The sequence below is a fragment of the Rattus rattus genome, chromosome 5 (genome assembly GCF_011064425.1).
Source record: "Rattus rattus isolate New Zealand chromosome 5, Rrattus_CSIRO_v1, whole genome shotgun sequence".
NCBI lineage: Eukaryota > Metazoa > Chordata > Mammalia > Rodentia > Muridae > Rattus > Rattus rattus.
The window spans coordinates 100,761,148-100,767,209 of NC_046158.1; positions in this window are offsets into that span (position 1 = coordinate 100,761,148).

The following is a 6,062-nucleotide window of genomic DNA, read 5'->3' on the forward strand; positions in this document are numbered from 1 at the left end:
TTCAAGTTTGTTTGTAGGGAATCTGTAAAGATAGGGAAGCCAGGGATCCTAGGAAACCAAACTGGAAGGACAGCCATGGAATATTCAGCTTATGCCAGAGGCCAGGAATGCATTACTTCAGTTCTTAGGAGAGTCCTACAAGTTGGGCAACAATTCCTGCTTCACCAGTGAAAGCACAGGTGCAGACCACACCCACTGAGCAGGCTTCAAACTCAGGGTTAGTTCTTCCCTGCCCAGAAGGTGATATGGTTGAAAGAAACTGATGCAAACTACTGTGCTGGCTCTTTCTACGCCAGTGTGACACAGGCTAGAGTCATCTGAGAGAAGGGAACCTCAACTGAGAAAATGCCTCCATAAGATCGGGTTAATTTTCTTAATTAGGGATTGACGTGGGAGGGCCCAGCCCATTGTGGGCAGTGCTGCTTCTAGCCTGGTGGTCCTGGGTTCTTTAAGAAAGCAGGCTGAGGAAGCTGTGATGAACAAGCCCCAAGCATCATTCTTCCAAGGCCTCTGCATAAGATCCTGGCTCCGGGCTGTTACACAGTTTGAGTTTCTGCCTGGGCTGCCCTCAGTGGATTGTGACCTGAACTTGTAGCCAAATAAACCCTTTCCTTCCCAAATCACTTCCAGTCATGATGTTTCATCACAGCAATAGAAGCCCTAACTGACATCTATACACTAAAAGTTTCCTTCCTTAGATTAATCTCTGAGGAGAGAATCTCCTTGGAATAAACCAGATTACCTGTGGTATATGGCTATGCCCATTTTCAGTCTTACAGGATAAGATCAAACTTAGTATGGAGCCTTAGAGATGATCACACAAAGTAGTTAGTATCAAATGTCCTATACCAAATCGGTATAGGAAAATTACCTATGCCAATTTGCCTGTATGAAACAAGCAGGCTGGAATTTGAACCCACTATAGGCTGGGTCCAAACCCACTTCACTAGGCTGTCTCCCGAGTATCTCACTGATAGTGCTTGAGAAAAGAATATCTCCTTCAGGGGCTTTTATTTATACACACACACACACACACACACACACACACACACAGAGAGAGAGAGAGAGAGAGAGAGAGAGAGAGAGAGAGAGAGAGAGAGAGAGAAAGGAAGGAACCAGATAGCCTAGCAGTTCTATGTTCAGTCAGGCAACTATTGATAAAGCAAGCCTGATCCTGCTGTGCATCTCCACCGTCTCATCTGCCCCCTCCCACACAGCTGCCCAAGCAGGCAGGTTTTAGTTTTGCCTGGGGCAGCCCCCTGGTACACCAGTGATCTTGAGAGCAGGAGTTGAGACTGCACTAGATCAGCAATAAGGTCAGTCCCAGCTTTAATCTGGTTATAAAGGCTGAGGATGTGGATGCTGGAGTCAGACTGTCTGGAATGGAATCTCAGCGTTGCACTTACCGGCTATCCTGAGTGGTTTATGCAACCTTTCCCTGTCTCAGTTGCTTCAAGTGTATGACTGCGGAGATAATCGTCAGGACTTTGGGTAGAATTCCATTGTTAATATCAATATCCCCAAAGCTTTTAGGAGCACTTCCAACCATACACAGTGCTACATGTTTACATTTTATTGTATTTCTAAACAGCCAGGCCAGACTGAGGTCCTGCAAAGAAAGAGTGACATTTTCAGTGAGATACGCCTACCAAAGCTGGGACTAAACTGAGTTCTTCATCCCATAAATCTACCGAGCTCAAATATACACAGCTAATATTGTAACACTGAGGATAGAGATTAATGAGTTTTAAGACAAACCTTCCAAGTTTCTTTCAGCCTGTGTCTTATTTAGTGATTCTATTTCTACTTCACATTTTGACTTCATTATTTCATCTGGTTGTGTTTTCAAGGTCTTCATTACGGCCTTTATTCATATCTTTACATCCCTTGTTTATTTTTTCAATTCAGGGTTTCTGTGTAGCCCTGGCTGTCCAGGAACTCACTCTGTAGACTGGGCTGGTCTCAGACTCAGGGACCTGCCCCTTTCTATCTCCCCTGTGCTGGGATTAAAGGCATGAGCCACCATACTTGGCTAAGGCCCTTAAACATTCAGAATTACTATTTTGAAGTCCTTGTCTTGTGCTTAAACTAAATCAATTTTCTCAGGGTTGATTGCAATCGGATTACTACCTTTTGGAGGAGGCATGGTGTCTTGGCTCTTCATGCTTGTGTTTCTGCACTGGGATCTAGGCATCTGGAATTATGGCATTTGAGGTGTTTTGTGTAGATATATCTGGTCTTGTTTTTGTCAGGTGGGTGCTTTTGCACTCTGGATCCTAGGCCAGTGTGGTGGCTGTGTGGTCCGTGGTGGAGAGGGCTTTTGTGGCTTGGCAGATGACTGACACAAGGAATGAAAACAGGTTTGTAGCTTAGAGAGGCATTGGAAGCAAACTAGGGGTCTGGGGTCTTCACTAAGAGTCAGAGTCCCCAGAGAGAGGGGATAGGATGGGAGAGGGGGCTTCCACAGGCTGGCTGCTACAGGGCTAAGAGTAATTCAGGAGAGCCTGGAATTGAGCACAGGAATGACAGTAAAATCTCTTACCTGCATTCCAGCCCAGTGTGGCTACTGGGGGTCGTTGGTAGAAAATGTTTCTGTGGACCAGCAGCTGATACAAAGGAATAGATATAGACTAAAAGGAAGGCTGAGACGGTGGTGGGAAACAGCTGGGGGAACCCTTGGGTCTGCACCAGGAGGTGGGCAGGAAGAAAGCCTCCTGCAGGCAGCTGCAGGAGCGCCTTGTAGGAAAAGTGTTATCCCCGTTTTATGGATGAAGAAACAGAAGCATGGAGAAATCAGGGATTTTGCTCAAGTCTCAGTGCTGAGGAGAGAGTTAAGATGGAGCCCAGCTAGATTGTCACTGTGATGAGATTGTTAGGGGTGAGATTGTCACTGTGCGAACTCCCAGCAAAAATATGGGTGTGGTTTGGGGCAACCTTGTAACTAACTCTACTATCGGCTAATTCAGTCACCAACGGAGAGGAAATCAACTCTAACTTTGAGTTCTGACCCTCTGCGTAGTCTGTGACTCTGTGGAGATGCATGTCCTTGTTTCCAGCAGGCTCCAGCTCCATGCTGCTTTTCTGAGCAATTTCATGAACATCCCATCTTGGTGATGGTCCAATTGTACATCCAGTCCCTTCTGTTCAGGGTAGCCTTCTCTTAGGATGTGGGCTACTGCTATGACCACTGAGTGGCACAGACGGTTCACTGTAATATGCAATTATTCCCTCCTATCAAAGACAGGACCAAGAAAGAATACAATACCACAGTGACAAAGCAGAGGTTGGTTAGAGAACAAAGGTCAGGAGAAGCCTTGGAGTCATGGTTTTGAGGACCAAAGAGAGGACGGCATAGGGGCAGGAACACAGTGGGGCCTTTATTTGATACCAATCTGGTGCTCCCCCTCTCCCAAGGACTTAACACAGCAAACTTTTGGCTATAACAGCAGCAGCTAGCAAACATGAATCCAGTTTTGGCAAGTGCTACTGAACTATCGTTTTTCATTACTTTCATACATTACCTAAAACTTGGTCACGATTTTGACCTACATCAGTCAACACCAGATCCCTTCTGAGTTACATCTTACCAGTTACAACTGTTTGCTGTGTATGATCTAGGGCTGCTTTACAACTCTACCCATAGGAGCTTAGGGAAGTCACCTAACCCCTTTTACTGAGCAATATTAATTCACAGGAGCATCCTGGGAGGACAACTGAGAGAGATTAAGGCACAGAGCACAGCATTACAAATGCATAAAGATGAACAAATGCAAGCAATGATTTATCCCCCTGACTAGCCCACACTGGCTGTGGTTTGGCATAACTGACAGGTAAAAGCAGGATGGTGGTGGTGGAGAAGACATGGCAGAGGGGTGGTCAGCTAAGTGGTGACCGTATCAGGATTTTGCATCTTTACCAAGAGAATGGATGGTATCCTGTGAGCCAGGTTCTAAAGCCACTTCTATCTGTAGGGGTGAGGGTATGGTTCAAGATGTCCCCAAATATAACAGCATTTTCCTGTTTAACAGCCAAGAACACTTCTGTGTCCCGTTTCACGCCATGTTCAGTGGTAAGAAGGTGGTCTTTAAGGGTCATTTTTAGTTAGAGGATCTTGAGATGTGAGGCTTTTGTGAATAGTTCCCAGATACTGATTGAATGACCTTTTGATCTCAACCTTAGTTCCAGTATCATGGTGTCTTAGAGATGAGAAGTAATTCTAGAGCCAAATATTCATCCATGGCCACTACACTGAACAACATACTACTTTGTGTTGGGTTTTCAAAGTGTCTCAGTCTTCCCTAAACACATGCACACAAAGAGGGGAAGAGAGACTAGAGTGGACTTGTGTTCCGACAATACTGAGACACAAGCTATAGCTGACTAAGAGCCTGAAGGAACACGGATTTTCTAGCGACAGAGAGGGGAGTGGGCGGCCAGAAAATACATTTTCTCTTCCCCAGGTCTTTTTCATGCCCCAAATGATGTCATAGTTACTATCACTGCTTGAAGGCAAACATCCCTGCAATTCTTTACGTTAACAGGTTTCCTCTGGGTGGGAAATAGTGGCAGGTGGTAGGAAAGGGTGGGGGTCCCCGAAGGAGCTTGAGGGGCAAGGCAGTTTTTCTTTAAGGTTAGGCTTACTCTCGTGAGGCTTTTGGCGTTTTTCTATTTTAAAAAGAAACATACTCTCTTACCAAGAAACAGCTCAATATATTTTGGGGAAAAACCAACCCACATAACAGTTTTATCTTTTTCATTTCTTGTGGTGCTGAGGAAGGTAGGCAAGTATTTTGCCACTTTCCCAGCATGCATTTTTTCAGTATTGTCAGTGGTTTGTTAAAATGAAAAATTACAAAACCCAAATCAACCCCACACAAACCAATGTGCAGGAACTGGCATGTAAAACATAGACCAAAGGAATCTGGAAATGAAAGCAGAACAAACACTTGAAAACCATGTCTGCCAAGACAGGAGACATGGAGCTATTTGGTTACCCTGAAGTATCATCTTGGCGTCTATTGGGCAAGACCCACGGACCAAGCTTTGCTGTTTGTAATTTTCTATAAAAATCATATGAAGTCTGTTAAACCAGGATGCCGCTCAAAAGACCGAATCTTTTGTAGATGGCTAAATCTCGTGATCTTAAACTCAAAATATGTGGATTATAGCCACAAGATTGTAGACTTCCCACTACTCATAGTCTTGTTACAGTCTACTTAGTGTCCAAGTGAGAATTTAGATGTGTAATCTTTTGGTTGGAAGTATGCTACCACAGCTGTGGTAAGCATGTGCTGTGCAGACAGCTCTATGGAATACTGTAGATGGTAAGATGGGAAATCTTGCTACTTGCATATTTCTCCTCCAGCCCCAAAAGAGAATAAAGAAAAAAGCCAAGGAAAGAAGTGGTGGTGAGAGATGCCTAAGTTTCCCCAGGTACATCAACTTCCAAGTGGGTCTCTTGCATCCACACATGCTGTTTCAGCCTTTCAAAGGTTTAACCATCTACACCAGGACAGGGCAAACTTTTCCTACAAAGTTCCCACAGTAAAAGCTTAGTATCTGTCACAGCTACTCAATTCTGCCACTGCAGCATGAGAGCAGCCACAGCTACCATATCTGGATGAGCAAACATTTTCCCAGGGACATGATGGCCATCGGAACTTAGAGTTCACATAATCTTCACGTCATGAAATACTGCACTGATTAAAGACATTTAGAGATGCAAAATCCAATTTTACATTACAAGTGATTGACACCAAGAGAGAAAGTTTCTTTTAATATTAAATCCTACCTAGGAGATTTTTAAAAAGGGATTCTTTTTTTAAGATTTACTTATTATATATGAGTGCACTGTAGCTGTTTTTCAGACACACCAGAAGAGGGCATCAGATCTTACTACAGATGGTTGTGAGCCACCATGTTGTTGTTGAGATTTGAACTCAGGACCTATGGAAGAGCAGTCAGTGCTCTTAACCACTGAGCTATCCAGACCAAAGGCTTATTTCTTAAACACTTAGAAGGGCACTGAAGTTTAGATCAGTATGTTTTAAGGCCTTCTACCA